The 17,528-nt window shown below is 43.5% G+C and overlaps 2 protein-coding genes and 1 long non-coding RNA gene across 3 annotated transcripts in view; 2 read left to right on the plus strand and 1 right to left on the minus strand.

The window, feature by feature from the left end:
• Positions 1-17,528, minus strand: part of siz (Brefeldin-resistant Arf-GEF family protein schizo) — a gene marked incomplete in the record, with an annotated part of 514,736 nt that overhangs the window by 83,242 nt on the left and 413,966 nt on the right.
• Positions 1-17,528, plus strand: part of LOC111244260 (uncharacterized) — a 144,621-nt gene that overhangs the window by 28,170 nt on the left and 98,923 nt on the right. The window lies entirely within an intron of this gene.
• LOC147757963 (uncharacterized) lies at positions 2,360-6,570 on the plus strand. Its single transcript, XR_015322452.1, has 2 exons — positions 2,360-2,991; positions 4,871-6,570. It is a non-coding gene; the product is annotated as an uncharacterized LOC147757963 (long non-coding RNA).

The following is a 17,528-nucleotide window of genomic DNA, read 5'->3' on the forward strand; positions in this document are numbered from 1 at the left end:
AACAACAACAATGGCGGCAACGCAGCCGCGAGTAATATCGGGCTCAACGGCCTCCGCATGGCGTTCGCCGTTGTGACTAGACGCTGATTACTGCGTAGCCTCCTGTCTGCACAGAGGCACAGTATATCGCTAAAATCGTACCGACTTTCAGTGAAGCGCGAGACCTGCAGCCTTCCTTTTGTGGATCGACCGAAAACGGCTGAGAACCAGCAACGAGAAGTCTTTGAGAAATGCACAATATAACGAGGCAGTGCATCTCTTCGTAAGTGATGATGAAAAAAAGAAAACTATAAAAGTAATAAGCTGAGCCATGCAACGATAGCCCCGTCATAGGTTTATAAACACGTAAAGAGTTGACTGGTGAGTTGGAGAGGTAGGGGCGATACTTGGGTAAGCAATAACGAATCAGAACGTCTCGAGTTCTATGTACATCCTAATTCTAATTTATGTAATCTTGCAGCACAGACAATAAAGATGATCGTCACACTCATTGTGATGGCAACGTGATATCATTTGCACCCTTCAATAGCCGGATGGCGTCAGCCGGAATCACTATCCACATTTTATTGTCATAAGTGAACTGTTGTGTCATCTATGGACGTATGTGGGACAATTAACGATTATAAAATCTGGCGAAGCGTTACGCCCATGCGTCAGATTTTTCTGATGACGCTTCCGAACAGCGACGAGCCGCAGTTACGTGCAGTGCAGGTAGGCAGTTAAGCAATTAGTGTAGTGTTTTTTAGTCCGTCGCAAACGTACTCGTACACGCATGCGGAAAATTGCAAGGGCATACAGTCCGAGTGGATATAGTAGAAGTCTGATATTGACTGAGGCTGAGTTATCAAGCTGACATTAACCTGGCCATCGTTCGCTGCACACGTTAGATTGGGCCAGCTAGGTATAATGATTTGCTGGTAGGACAGCCTGCTCCACAAATTCTCCATTTTACCGTGCTGCAGCAGCTACGGCCCCGGCGGTATTGCAAACCCAACCCCGTAAAGAAGACCATCGAACTCGCCAGCTGGCGCGTTTCAGGCTAAGTGCTTTGACTACGCTAATTGACGGATTATCAGTGTTCGACAGACAACACAATCGTTGACTATTGAAAACCGAGCAAGAACGAACTAGAAGCCACGACAGGGACCATCTGCTTGATGATGGCCAGAATAACTGAAATGCTATTTCGGTATAAATGAGTAATGTTACAGGGGCAACTGCGTCAGGAAAAACGCGGTTGGCCTGTGTTATTTGCTATTGACGCTAACAGCACGCTTAAAGCCAATGGCGACCGAGCAAATACATGTTAATATATATATATATATATATAATTTGTATTCGTACTATATATATATATACGCGTATTTATCGTCTCTCTACTTGAACCAAATGTTCGCGTTAACGATAGAAGAGTATACTAATAATAATATATATGTATACGTGTTATGACTTAAATTTATAATATGTTGTGGATTTTTATTATAGTCATTGTTGTCATCGTACTGGATTTATCTGCCAGGAAGAGATATAATCCACTATAGTTTGGATTCGTATACGATACCTATGTTTCGCGTACAAAGACGTCGCTGACTATAAACTGATAGACGACTCATGAATAGATATAGAATAGATACGAATCCAGAAGTTCCTAAATCCTAAACCACCTAAGAACTTAGTTGATCCACATGAAGTTAATAAAGGGAAAAGAATCATTGATTAATTGAATAATTGAAGTGAAAACAACAATTTACATCAGTGAACAATCCCCAGACGAACGCGCGATATTCTTCTAAATTAAACATAGCTACCGTCTTCGAATCAAACTATTGCCCAATATAGCTTCCACTGTTTCATGCGCTAAGGAAAATTTGTATTTAAGTTTTCCCGCACATGAACGCGACGAGGACACAGTACGAGACGCAGGCCTCGTTTCATCTCAGTCCTAGCATGAAGTCGGTCAACTCAACATGTGAATATATTTAATATAAGTAGAAATAAAACATGATTTCGTAGGCGTAAGACGACCCCGACCTTAACCCTATCAGGAACTGACAAGCGCCGCTTTAGGCCTCCTTATATATATAGCTGTTACGTGCGGACTTAGTTTACGTATCCATAAACGCTAGAGGGCTTGATTTACACGACGTTTTCTGCTAACGATCGCAGCAAATCCTGTAGTTTACGGCATATAACAATGAGAACAGAAAATACAACAGTGTAATGTAGTGTACTGCATAATATTTGTCTCATTATCGCCAGACCTGGCCAGTTTGTTGTCGTCAGAATACCACTGTGTACGGCTAGCTATTTTTACGTTGCTACTTAGGCCGCGGCTGCGTACAAAAGAACTACAGAAGAGGGATCGCGCTCTTTCGCTGCTGTTGTTGTTGTTTTCGGTCTGCGTGACTCGACCGAGCGAGCGAGCAAGCGAGCGACCGGACGGGGCGTCATTGTCTGCCCTACTATTGTACTGCTAACAAGATAATAGCCCCTTGCAGGATCTTCTTTCGCTGCTGGCGTGGTGAGGTCATCTCGACCGTCGCACGGCGCGGCCAGCAGTACAGAATAAAGTGCACTAAATAAACTAGTGTGCCCCTACTACAAATACGACCCTTAGCGACGTAATCCTCCCAGACGCATCGGCGCTGTGGAAGCAGATTGTCATAAAGAAAGGTAAGCACCGGTGCTGCTATTGTAGCCCTTTCCGCAGAGTGAAGAGGGCCCGCATAGTGGTGGCGACACATAATCAGCATAAAACAATTACCCATTGAATAGCTACTATGTCGGCAAGAAGCAGATACCGTCAGTTGGAACGAGGCAGCTCCGAGGCAGGATGGTTGTCAATCGCATGCTTCATCCACTGAAACCCATTACTGAAATTGGGCTTTGACAACACAGATGATCTCGATCACAGCCGTAACTACTAGCAGGATCGCTATAGAAATCTATTTGCATGCGTAAAAGCATCAATGTCCGCTGGAGATCAAAGAGGTAAGTATGAATGAAGTCAAATGATAGTCAGATAAAAGATCGTTTTGTCGACAGGATCGACGGCATCTTGACGCTTCTGAGTTCTTGACTATTGTGCCAGATCTCCGTTTGCTGCTTGCTTCAGGCTGGGAGACCAACCGTACAAAGCGATAAAGGCGTGTGCTTGCCTCTGTGTATATCGTCTATGAAAGCAGCGACGTATTACATAGAGCTGAGGGCTAGGCTGGTTGGTCTTAACAAATACGAGTACAGCGAGCAAATTAAGCAGTATAGAAGGCATTGTCGGGTGACAGATTTCGTAATAAAACTAGGGGTGATTAAAGAGTGAAGCAACATAGCGTCAATCTAACGGATGACAGGGCTGATTGGGCACTGCTTTACATGTTTCTTGAAATTTTACGCGTGCTCATTTCAACATTTTGTACGTTTTTTTGGCCCTAGATAGGAAAGTGGTAAAAAGTGGTTTGCCGCAGTTGCTGTGACGTAATTGACGTCGTCGCTGCAATTGAGCGAAGCAAGGTGACAATAGACAGCTTTTGCATTACAGGATACGGCTTTCGTATTACTTCTTATAGTAATGTAGTTTATCATTCTGTACGTAAAAGTCGCGTAGCCGTGTGCATTGCATGTACCGTGTTGCGCTATGTCGTATGTATGCCTCTACACGCTTCTACATGTCTGTGTACCGGGGCGGAAGGTCAAGGGATAAAATAAGGAAGGTAAACTTTGCAGGAAACAGCCAGCGGCAACCGTAACAATATAACGCCTATTTCTGTCGATTTACGACGTCTCGACGTCGATAATGGGCGTTTGATGCTAGGTTGAAAAACAGCCAAGTGAATTGTACGTCGTTTGACGGATTCGCTACCATGTTGCTTTTGCGATAGCCACTTGTGTAAATGTTAATGGTGCCAATTGCAATAGAAATGCTGCAACCAGTAGAACAGTGAACAATATCGGCTGGTCGTAGCCATACAAACAACTAGACGATTTGCCTGCGCAGACGACGCTGCCTTATACTCACGACGCCGTCACTCGTTTTAGCCCAATACGACAGAGAATCGTCGACGTATTGCGTCATCTCATGCCACAATGGCGTCATCGTTTAGTAAGACCAATCATAGTCGTACCACTAGCGCAATGAAGATTGTGATCAGTACAAAGCGGAAGATAATGGTTTTCGAAATTTCAAGAACAACAGGCACACTCTTAGATTAATGATTTGCATCAACATCCAGCGTGAAATTTTATGGACAAAACAAACGTATACGCCCTGTACGCTGTAATAGTACAGCCATGCATAGGTTAATGTAAACCTAGATTACTAAGTCGATGCCATTGCAAACTCATCTACCCATATGCATTCTCCCACGTTGCCACGTTAGCGTTCTTTGATGATGACCCAAGTCTCCTTTAGAAAAATCATATTGATTATGTTGTCCTGAAGCTAAGTTTCGGCTAAAAATACTATAGACGTTAGGTTTCCACTTATCCATACGTACGATAAGGTGCTTAGTGAACCTGTCTCTCCCCGCATTTTTCCAGTATGCGTTTGTTGGGCATCGACTTGAATTAGCTTACAAAATTTATATAACTTCACAAACGTAATTTTGTGAAGCTGTCCTGGTCAGACTTTGTCCATCTTATATACCTACAACAGTGTGACGCCCATGAATAACAAAGAACATTCAAGGCAAAAAACCCTAAGCGTATCAACGGCTCTGGCCTAGAAGTTCTCAACGCTGAAGGCGGAAGCCATCATTTGTCGGCGGCTTCGACAATCCCATTGTGGTTACCCATTACGCTTCTTTTCCTATTAGTACTCGTGGCGAGTCGCTGTAAATGGGTTTTACATCGATTCTTTTTTTTTTTGTTTCAGTGAGAATCAATTCGTATAAAAGGAATTGTTCCAGCTTTTGCCGTCCAACTGTCACTCACTGTCACAATAATACAAACGCAAAAAGAACATCATTGCCAAGGGAAAGTCACTTTGTCTATTATCGGCGATGTCCTTTGAATGATATCAAGATGCCTAACTCATTTATTTTTGCACCAGATTCATAGATCCTTTTATACATACATATTTATGCGCATATTTTCCAGACAAGCGATATGCTTTGTAGCGGCATGTGTTTAAACCCTTACTATTAGATACGCATTCCGTGCCGTTTCAGAACACTAGGTTTGAGCCAGTCTTCGGTCATCGTGCAGTAACCTGGCATCATTTTGATATTTATATCCACAACGATGACGTCGCCTCACTGCTGTATGTCCGTCGTACAAACTGAGTCAAAAGTGCCCGTAAAGGATCACCGATCATTCGAGAAGGACCGAATTGAGTCCTCCTAAAAATATCGCAGCCACCACGTCTACCGCTAGAACAATGGCGTTTAACAAAAGCTTTTATTCCTACTGACTTTGCCTCCACTTCAATGGTGGCTTCGCGCATCAACTTTGGGCGGCGCAGGCATTGTTTCCCTTGCGGCGGACGGTCGTGCGCCCTATACGCCCATCAGTTTTCCATTCCTTCAAAACGACTGCTATCGTTAAAACAGTATCAGGTGGCGGCACTCCTCGAGGACTCTCGTCAATCGCTAAAAGTAGTTAGTCGTATCGACTAGATGAGCCAACATGGATATTTGTAAGGAGCGGGGGAATATCTTCCATTCCACAATCGTCTCGCGCATTTGTATAGGGTTTGTGCGCACGCAGGTGTGCTGCAAATGGCATTATCCAGAATGATTTTTCCCATGACGGCGGAGCTATTTAAATGTGCACGATGCTAACGATCACGTAAAAACGAAAAGACAAACGTCATATTCAAAAAAATCTCATTGGACCTTTACAGATAGAACGCTAACAAATGTATCAGCTTTCTTTTGACAGTGCCTCCGGTGGCTTTGCTTTGAATCGTCTATACGAATTAACGCGAATCTACGTTGATCACGGCCATTTTTTTTATCGATGCGTCCTCTATATTAAGGGCGTTGGAAAAACTCTTTCTTTCAATCTTTCTGCACAAACACCGATTTGCCTTCACCTAAGCCTTTCAAGGATCTCGATGAGGACGAAAAATAAATGTACATATACAAGAGAGACATTGATTGTGGAATCCAAAAAGATCTATGATGCCAATAGTGCTCTAGGCACAGCTTGATATATCATAGATCAACGCCGCCCGCAAATACTACTCGCGATGGTATGCCTCTGTCCCGATAAGAGCACTCGCAAAAGTGCCTGTCGTACTATCCCCATTTGTAATGTGATTGATATCAGACAAGGTGCCGGTTCTGCGAGTATTACTTTGTCTTTATTGCATTTATTTGTAGGATGACAAATTAAAAAATTAATGTACAGGCAATGCTACCTGCACCATCAAAGTCACGTGCGTTTCCGAGTCGTCCCTGTAACTACTGCTTCAAATGTACAAATTATTACTAGTGCATATGTGTATATACGTACATATATATGAGAGATAACACAAATCCAGACTAAGATGTTGGGTGTTTTTCGTGAAGCACATCGTCATTGCAAAAATCGTTCCCAAATAAAAAGAAAAAAAATTTTTTTTGAACAGTATTTCGGATTGTACTGCTGGTTCCAAAAAATACTTCGCTGAAAAGCCTAGAAAGATATAGCCACCATTTCCGTCGACTTCTACCAGACAGAGAGAAAGAAGCAAGTCACTGGAGAAAAAAACACTAATCCAGTGGCGTCAGCCATCATTCCAAAATCAAGGTCCTTCAACTCTCCTTTAGGCTTCCATTTCTTGCTTCCCTTACCCCTGCCTATATCGTATCATAGACAAGAAAATCCTGCCATAACAAGTGACATATCGGCCAATTTTACCTTTCTCCGTAGCAATGAATATGTGTATTCATATATATATATAAAACAACTAAGTCGAGAAGCGAGTCACGGTGGTGAACGGTGTGAAAAGCACAATTCGTAAAATTACAGAGACACACAAATATGTAATAAAACATATAATAGCAGGTTAAAAAATTGATATTTGGCAATAGCGCCATGTTGAATACGAAATACGCGCGTGTGGCCGTGATCGATTCACTTAGAAGATCTCCGTATGGGCTCACATTTTTAACGCTATGAGCCCCATAAGACTTCAGTGACGCTATCGCTGGGTGCATTGATACCGTCTAACAATTCTAACGAGAGCGACAGCTACGAGCATGAAAACAGCACAGGAGAAAATCGTTGGAAATCGTAATGCAACGAACATGTCTGTTGGCAAGCGACGGTCTCGATCAGCGACCGGATAGGCATCGCCAGCAAACCGACAGTGACCGTCAACGGCGTATTTCGTCAAAGAACAGAAAAGTACATATACTTATTACTGCCGTTGTGTCACAGGCACTATGATCGACCGTTTTCACTATTGTTTCATTGATCTTCGAAGACTTCATATACTGTTGCAAGTAGTCCTGCCAGCGGTAGAAAACTTCGTTTGGCTGGGGGCCAGTCGGCATATATCGTAACTGGCTGTATAACTATTCGTCGCCGAGTTGATTTTTAGGGTCTTATCTTGAAGTTGGTAATTGTTTATACTTGAAACTGAAAGCGCGGGTGGAAGGATTATTCGCTATACAATCAGGTGCTCATAGTCAAGGGTAATTTTTTTTTCTCAACAAAATCCAGTTGTTTCAAAGGCACCAGCCAGCATACGGAATCAAACAAAACGAAGCCTGCAAGGAAGCGTCCCTCACAGGAACAGGATTAGAACACGTACGATGTCGAAAGCATGTATTTCAAAAAGTGGAGAATACAGAACAAGCAATGCACCTTTTCAACTTCCGATTTCTCTCGTCCACAGTTCATGACCAACCCTATCGAAGCTGGAAACAGTGATCTGATCAGAGGGGGCAGTCTTTTGATGAATCTAATAATGCCTGTAAATACTCGGTGAGGCAGCATAGAACTGCACATTACCGTATTTTGGGTTTTTGAGATGAGACACTTTTAGCTGCATCGATTACCGTCGTCAGTTAGACTGTGGTTCTTATCTAGAGATCTTTGAACCCTTATTTCGGATTTTATAAAATATGAGCTTCCTTATTACAGGAAAACCCTCATTTAATAGTTCAACGCAAACCGGTTATGTATCTACCATTAGAACGTCAAGCTCAGTTTCAGAGGTCCTCGCTAATGTTACAAACGGTCGTCGCACTTTCATATTCATTCACTACCACGGTAGCAGAGAGCTTGCCTTGTACCACTACCCGTCGCGTAAAGCCGTCGTTCGCTCCGCCCGTTAACCGGATTACTGTGTTTTTAAACTCGAGCACACACCTACATACAAACAGCACAATGAAACCCTAGACCATGCCTTTGGTGTAAGTCCAACACCACGACGACGGAACTGGGGATGAACGAGGATATTGATTGGAAAAATCGTTACTGCATCAGCAGCAAATGGGCGAAAAAAAAAATAACAAATGCGATGACCTTTGCAGACGTGTAACAGCTACGTTGCGCTGGGCAGCAAAGGATACAAGAAGTCCCAATTATCTGAAATTGTTCACGATACATGTTTTCCACAGTGGTTGTGGTGCTAATGCAGTGATAAAAAAACGGCACTGTATTCACCGGACAATACCGGACGATCACAGCGTAGGCTCTTCTCAAAAATGAACAAAATGCTCGAGGCCTCTCAATTGCCAACGGTTAACATTCGATACCAGCGGTAACTTTACCATATAGGAATCATCAGTAAATGGAAAACTGCGGTTCCGAGACAATAAAACAACATGCTCCCATCTGCTCGGCTTTGTACAATTAAAGCAGCAGCTCTCAACAAGGTAGTTGTTTTTTATCTTTTTAGTCAGAAAATGACATGATTTATATTGTTGTGCTTTCTTGTTGTGACAAGAATTATGAGTCGCTTCTAAAGGTGATATCATAGTCCATTGTAATGCCCAACCACAAGTAGTTTCTCGTAAGCATTTTCCCTTTGCTCTTTTCTACGATGTTATGGCGCAGACGTTTGTTACACTGATCTCGCAAATGCCCTGTCTCTCTCACTCCCTCTTTTCAATGGCCGTCGTCGTCGCTGCCTTCACGCCTGATGGGCATGTGCAAGGAAGACACTTGCACACTCATGAATAGCTCACTGCCCATGCGTTGTTTCGATTTTTGCGGCCGGTATCGCCGTCAGGCACTCCAGCAGACGGCTGGCTCCCAGCAGGAAACAAAGTCTGTCTACGCTAAGATTCGAATTCAGAATACAACGTCTCCCTAAAATTAGCAGACAAATATGTTACCCAATAAGCCATTGCAAGCAGCCCTTTCTCGCAAACAATAGAAAGGTGAGCATCCTCGACGGCAATCGGCTCAGCTATGTAAGCGGTCCTCATTTTCACAATCATGGACGATCAGTTCTGCTGAAAAAGCTTGACGAACATCTCCGAGCCGATCAGAGCATCGCCGCAACGGTGATTCACGTGGCAATAGGCGTTTCTTGTAGTCTCTCGACTACGATTTCCTGTGCTGCTTACTTCTTTGCTCTATAATCTTGTATCTTAAACCTGAAGGCTATCCATCGTGCGACCACAACTCCTAACGGCTTGGTATGGACAGAACCACCCGAACATTATCGACGAGTGGTCACGGCTGGCAGACGGTGAACGTGATACGGATGCCCCAATGACTCCGTCGGCCTATTCGGTCACTCGAGGCAGCTTGTTTGGAGCTGTTGGCCTTTGCTCTTTTCATTGACTGAATGTCATAGACGTTGTAGTCGCCCATGCGTCCAGGGAAATGATTCACACAGTGCCGACTCCTAAACAGCCGAAATAAGGTCCTGGCTAGGCGTTTTGACCATAGTTCCGCATCGTTCTTTTTTCATCAGTACCAGCACCACCAAACCACGCATGCACTCACACATGTCATGGCCTTACACTTGCTAGCGCGGCCTCGCACAACATCCCGCAGCCACAGGCTGCCCTTTTAGTGTGTGTATGGCCGGCAAGCTAGCGCTCAAGACTCGCACTGCCTTTACTCCTAGCGGTCCCCAAAGGAACGAGAGTAAGAAGCCTTTATGAGCGGTCGACATCTCCAAACGTTTGCCTGCTGACTATCCGGCTGCTACGATCCAGGGTCTGAGGCCCCTCTATCCTTACTTTTCCAGTAGAACCCCTTCTCCTTTTTTCAACGCACCTCTGCATTACTCGATTGGTTGCGTTGTCGAAATGGAATGCTACTACTACTTCTACTACTGGCATCCATTTATGACTTCGGCCATCGCCGGCGGATATCCCGTTTGACCTAGCAAACCAGAGGCCAACGTTTGGGGGCTTGTTCAGTAAATGCAGACGGTCTACATTTTACCGCTCAGTTATCCTATCCACTAACCCCGTCAACGGTAGAGCAGCATACACACGTTCCCAGCGAGTGTATTTTCCCCCTGATGTTCGGTACCCGCTTTACCGATAGTGAGTAGGTGTTTGCTCGTACGGAGCAGTTGGTTTCGACTGTTTTCAGTGACGACGCAACCTTGCTGTCTAGGGCGATTCGAATGGTTTAAATGGTGTGAGTCTGTTCGTTGGTCCGTGTCGCTTAGGCCATCGAACGTTAACGACTTTTACTGAAATAGCAGCGCAAGGCTTGCACGGTCATTTCCGTGCGATTCGTCCGGCTAAAGCGGGTTGAACTGGAAATAAGTTTATACGTTGTGTACTCACTACTATAACCTGCAGCATACGTTCATGAAATACGTAGAAATAATAGTGTCAAATCTAGAGAATCAGGTCAGAAAATGACAGACGTCCCATGGTGACATGTCTAATTTGCAAGCAGCAGGTGATTGTATTCTAATATAACAATAGCGTCTCACCTACTATGCCTAATTTGACGCATGCGCTAGATCATTGCGTATCCAAAAACAGGGGCTTTTCTTCATCAAGCCATCCTCCATTACGTTTGCAATCAAATGAATCAACTTTTATTAATTGTAATGTTAGGTCCTAGTAGCTAATGTCTACATTGCCTGACCACCATTACACGAGTATGGCACACCTCGTCGTTTGAAGCGTGCCAGGCCGTAGCAGCTCGCAGTTCTCGTCGCCACAAGCATCTTTACGTACCAATAAACCTGTTTAATTTCATCATGTCTAGAACATCTGTCAGACACGGTCACGTGGCAAGAAATGTGATGGAACACAGCTTCCGCAGCGCACAATATGAGCCGTCGCTAAACTGTGTCTACGGCCCTCGATGAAGCACTACCGGTCATCAAAAATTCTTTACTTCGACCGCAATCGGCTTTTTATTGATACGTAGCAATCAACCTAAAATTGGGTCAAGGAGCGACTATCCTCAAAGCACAATCTATTGATCTTCTGCCACTTCACTTAGCGCTAAACCCGTATCGTACACATGGCAACCCGCTAGAGTATGTACTTATATGGAATCGCACGATGAATGTAATAGAATAGGCTTTCTTATTCCTCTAGGTATAGAGGGTGCGTAGTAGCAAGAACGCATCTGGTTATGCGACAGAGATTGTCTCGTCATCATTGCTTATAAATGTACATATATAGATAGCAGTGTCTGTAGAATTGTGGGTCTCGTTTGCACGGAGGATGAATGATGGCCGAACGGAGACACTGAGCTTATCTGTCCTTCCCTCGACACTCAAGCGTAAAGGTGCCATCGCATCGTTCGGCTGGTTGTATAAATAAACATGACAGTAGACAGAGCAGAGGATAGTTGCAGCGCGTTCATGTTCAGCTCAAACGAGCCATAATGATTCGAATCCAACCGGGTCTATTCGAAGCTCGGCCACTCTTAAAATAGACGCGCACAGAGAGAAGTGACCTTTTACGACATGAACATGAAGCATTTCATCGAGGACTCTCTTTCTCTCACTGCCTAACCTCATATACGTATATATACTCTGTGAGCATAGAGGCTTTACCTGTCCCAGTGTAATCGAATCTATTAATAACCTTCCATTTGTATCGTACGTTAATGGTCTCAAGCTTTGCAGTCATCTCGCTCTGAGGGACCAGTCTGCATTCGTGACACGATTATGTAGCTCTATTAAAGTATCTCCGCAGAAAGGACTGTGCAGCTGACGTTCGGCTGGCCTGTTATCTACCAAAGCACTGATGATAGACACACAAAAGTTAGATAACTGATTCAAATATGTGTACTGTGTTTGTACAGATTTACATGAAAAAAAAAGGCAATTTCATTTTACTAAGGCCTTAATAATATATAAGAGAAAAAAAAAAACTAAATTATGGCCCTGAACGCTCGATATATCAAGGGTAAATAGAAACTTACCTAACGGGTTAGGTTTAAGCATTTCGTTCCATGATGAAGTCTGTAGATAATGCTGCGAATCATTCGTGACTCGCCGCAGCAACGCTGGTCCATCGCAGAAATGGTAATAATGCCATTCCCGCTCCTGGCATAAAGAGGCCGTAGTGAAGCTTCCTAATTTTATGATATTATAACGACATTATTGCATTTCTGTTTACGGTCTGTGTGGAAATAAAGCGAGCTTCTCTTTAAAATGTCACAGACTTTTGTCGTCTTTTTTCTTCTTCAAACAGAAGCGACAGTCGGATGATTTGGCGGCGATATTACTTCCACGAAGCATTAATAAACGGCGAAGCGGGACGACGATTCCACGTATGTACGCCGGCCTATCTGATGCTATAGTTGTTTGAATGTCTTTGCTCATCTACTAAAGAGAGCGGTGAATCAGAGTCATTGACTGTGAATAAGAAAGGGTAAAAAGGAACGATTGAATCTCTCTGACGGGAACGCTGCCCAAGCTTGATCCCGGCCCATTTTATTGTACTAGGACTAATCCGCTTACGGGCAAGGTCGGCCCACCACTGAGGGCGATCTGAAGTGGTCAGATGCGCTCTTCACTAATGGTGTACCAGGCTTCTCTGTTCGCTCGTCATCCGACGCTCATCGAAGGCAGTGACACCTGCAGCACAACAACTAGTACGCTGGCTCTACTGCTCGCGGTTAGGACGACTGGTCCTTTTTATTGCCCGCGTTGGCCTATTGACACAAGTGCTGTGTCTTCCACCGAATGAATTCACATGTGTGCTACATTAGGACGAATGGCGAAACGATGGGGGTGGTCGGTGTTAACGCTACTGCGGCGATCCTTAGAGTCGGCCTAATCAAAGACTGAACTATGACTGTTCAACACGGACAAATTGAGCCATCATCATGAAACCATGTCCAGGCAGAGTTGAATGACTTGTTATTGCTCCAGTGTCTCTACAATGGTAAACTATAAGGATAACAATAACGAAGAAGGAACCGCTAGCGTAAGCTCATTGATGTCCAATACATTATAATGTAACAATGAATAATAATGCACTACTGTCAAAAGACAAATTCGCCCTTAACGAGGGCAATATCGAACACAATGCCATTATTATCCAATCGGACGAGAACAACAACGTAACACATAGAAGCAAGCAGAGTGGGTGCTCTTGTAGCTATTATTGCTACCGGCGCCGCTTGCAAAGCTCGCAACGATCGATCGACAGACAGGAAGGCCCATTCCACAGACCCAGATTCGATGGCGGCGATCCGCCATAGCAGGCTGCATGCGGCAGAAACAGCTGGGCATGATGTTACATTACCTAAACGCGTTCAATTTCACAGCTGGTCTAGTACTTGATTATGTTTTGTTGGATTTGTGGCAAAAAAAAAAAATGGATTTTGCTACATTTATTGATGCTCTCGTTTCCATTGTTATCGTTACATCATGTGCTATCTATCAATCTATGTATGGTGACGATCATCAGAATTATGGCTTGTGCCGTGCACTTCGTGACCCGGCTAATCGAGTGCGTCAACGGACTGGGTAATTGATGAAAAGCCGGCAACCGTGGATAGAATGGTGGCGCTTTGTGCTAGAAGTACCCTTGTTTATTTTTCTTTTTTCATACACTTGTCCCAGCATTGTGACGATTTGTAGACGCCCACATGCCTACCATTCATATTCCCATCTATCATTTCTCTATCTACGGCTTTACGTAGTAACTCGATAGAGGAGTAGTCTTGCCCACCAGTTGTTCTTTTTAGGGCGTGCAAAGCCCCGCAATCATACGAATTTGAATCAGGGAAATGAGCTGGCTGAAAGCAACGTTGAATACATAGGAAGTAATGGCGATATGAGGTCTGTCGTATAGTAACCAGACTGCGCGCTTTTGACTGCCGTGCTAATGGTTCATAAAAGGTATGAGACGGCGGGCTGTATGCATTATTTCCTTTTTGGCGAATATCTCGTGGTGATAGATGGCTTTGACGTCGGTTGCAGCTATTGCCATCATCATACACCCGAATATACTCAACATTATTACAGATCTTCCATCATCTGGACGATTCCCTTGTCTTTCACCTAGGTCTTACTCTGGCTGGTGATCGAGATTAAGTCATGCCTCGCCTCTAGCAATCTTATAGACATGGTGTACTTTTTTTAATTATTTCTTTTGATTTATTTATCTATTATTTTTGATCATTTGATTTCTGACTGGATCAGGATCGGTTCATTCTTTTACTCAGTTTCTGTCTTCTCAGTACTTGAATCATAACTGTATAACACGTTACATGTAAATTATCGGCTTTAGACAACAGATTCGAAATCCTGCTTCTGCGCAAAGCCTCTTCGATTGCGGCAATGCGTTTTTGTCGTTCGGGTCCCAGCATCTGGGCACCTCTTCGCTGCTATTCAATACTCCAGTTTTCGTTACTGAAACGTTATACCATTTGACTATTGTACCCTTTGCCTAATGCCTTCTCCGATCCTTGCAACTTTATCGAAGAAAAGTTTGATTTTTTAGACTAGTAAGGTGTTTTTCCATCTAAACTCATTTCTCTTGGAATAAATTCAACTGTTATTCACAAGTTCCTAGAGGCTGGAGGGACGTGTAGTTCAAAAATAGCTATTGACTTAATAACATCATTTTCTTACTTTTTTTTACATCTATTTGACCTTTCCGGCTATCCTAGTCCCGATATCTGGGCAATTTATGATGTTCTTGCAGACGAATAGAGAGAAGATGAGAGATATTTGCTCAGTGCGACCGTTGTCGTCAGCCAACTGCTTAAGCAACTGCAAGAGGACTAAAAGGAAGCATATAGACGAATCTCCGCTCAGATCATTCTTCTTGTGCCTGATGTTTACCATAAGCCTAATTGGCAATCGTTTGGAGACCTACGTGGGAATATCTGTACCACAGCTAATATACAAGAATGTTATAGACGAAAAATTAGTCCTCTCCGTCCTTACGGCTGCTGCTGCCAGCGATACTTCCCCTATTACCTTTACCTATCGCTACAATCACTATAATAGATTTGTTATAATGTATCATATACCATTAACATATGGCTGATGTTCAGTGCGGCGGGCATGCCACGAAGTTCTAACATGACATTTAGACTTTGCCGTTCGGAAGCTGTCATAGGCAAATTGCAACACCGCAGGTTGAGGTCGGGAACTCCAGACAAGGATAAAAAATATGGCCTAGCTAAGGAGCACTAACAAAATATCTTCAATCACATGCTTAAAACGATGCGACCGTGCCAATATAATCTAGAGAACAATTAGCAAGTGTATAAACTAGCTTGAAACTCTGTAGGAGAAACCTACCTAAAACAGTGTTGTACCACGAACAATAATAATAATAAACAATAGCTTATACTTTGCAACATTAAGCCTAAGTCATTGCCTTCTGGCTTGCCAGTTTAGGCTTCGATTAGTTCGTGAGCAGTACACAACAGACTATGCGAAGGCCGAGAACAGACATGACGTGTTAAATTATGACAAGAAATACTATTCGCTGCCTGGCAGACTAAGAGATCTAGAAGTGACTACACGAAAGTAAACAAACAGTTTTTCCCACAAAATTAGAGAAGGGACGGTTCTTGCCTGTTAATAATCCGCGGCAAACCTAAGCCTGTCGCTGACGATAGGACACTCAAAGCTAATACACGTCGGAGGTCGTTCATTAAATTAAATGAAGACTAAGATCCCCATCGAATCCTATCAACTTCGGCGGTACTCCGACGATCGTTAATCTTCTCATCTTCATCGAAGGGGATAGCATTTACCGTTTCGTTCAGACGAGCAGAAAACTGCACTGCCAATTAACGTTCGTCGTATTTTATAGTTGTCACTTATCCATAGTTTATGCAACCAAACGGCTTCTACATCACGCCTGTACATTTTTTTCGAAGAAAACGCGCTTTTTTTAAAACCGTGCTTATAATAGGCAATGGAGAATGTTGGTTACGGCCGATGGGAGAATTCCTCAATTGAACGCTTTCGTTAGACTACTAAATTATGGTACTTTGGAGCTTGAACTAACATGTGGCGCTTACGCCTGTGCTACTGGTTCACTGGCAATATGCTAACATCTGTTTTTAATTTCAGCAGCAGCAGCAGCAGTAGGAAAGAACAAAAAAATCCAATCTAAACCGTCGGTAAATGTCCGTCAAATAATGTGAAGCTCTTCCGATCATCCTTTCTCAACTACTACGTAGACGTTACTCACGTTGTTATAAGTGCATAGAAAATGAGAGGCCCAGGGCGACGCAAGCTCTCATTTTTTGTTTGGTTCACAAAGATTTAGACGCGTCGCAAATACTGGTTCTCAGTACTATCAAGAGACTCGTAGGCGCGTAAAGACTTGAGCGTCATTCGTCGTCGAGTGGAAAAAAATGAGCTGAAGGAAAGACAGGACTGAAGCTTACTGTCGCCGTCAGAAACGTATTCTTATTGTCAACGACAATAAATACACTTGCTACATTGCTGTTGTCCGCTAAGCCGAGAGCGCTAGCAAATAGTCGGACCATTAAGAGATATCGCCAAGATTTTTTGATTAAGCGGTGGTGCCAACGGACCTCACAACCCAGTCTTCTTCGTGAGGGACACCTTGTTGAACTTGTTGGCCGTCTGTGGTACATAAATGCGCGCAGACTGACAACAGTTTCGCATGATGGGTCAGAGTACAATCACTGGGATTCTGAATCGATAATCCCAAAGCCAGAAAGATGTTATCATTTTAAGACAAGCATCGCTGGGTATATTCGAATTGCCACCGTACTGGACGCCACCTGACCTTTTTACCTTGTATTAATTTAATGCGATACTTGGCAGATTTTTTTTTGTCGCTATTTAGCTTTTTATCCTTACGCGTTTACTTACGCTAGTTTTACATCCAGGCAATAAAGCTTCCGAAGAAGAAGCCATCTATGCAAAACGATACGACACCAATAACATCAGCTGTACCAGAAGTATAAGCAAGAAATTATACTTCTAAGAAATTCAATGGCAAAACCGGACAACGGCGAATCATAGTAGTTATTGCCTATTACGTTCTATATATTAATTCTGAGAGACCACATAGTGTCTAGAGGACGGCAGAGTTCTAGCTCTTTCAAAGCTTCGTGGCCTCTTTACCAGCAACGTACGTCCTGTATATGACCACCCATTGGCTAATTACGTGTTTCCATCTCCGAAATTCTTTTCTATATTATTT

The sequence above is a fragment of the Varroa destructor genome, unplaced genomic scaffold, assembly GCF_002443255.2.
Source record: "Varroa destructor unplaced genomic scaffold, Vdes_3.0 BEIS01000002.1, whole genome shotgun sequence".
NCBI lineage: Eukaryota > Metazoa > Arthropoda > Arachnida > Mesostigmata > Varroidae > Varroa > Varroa destructor.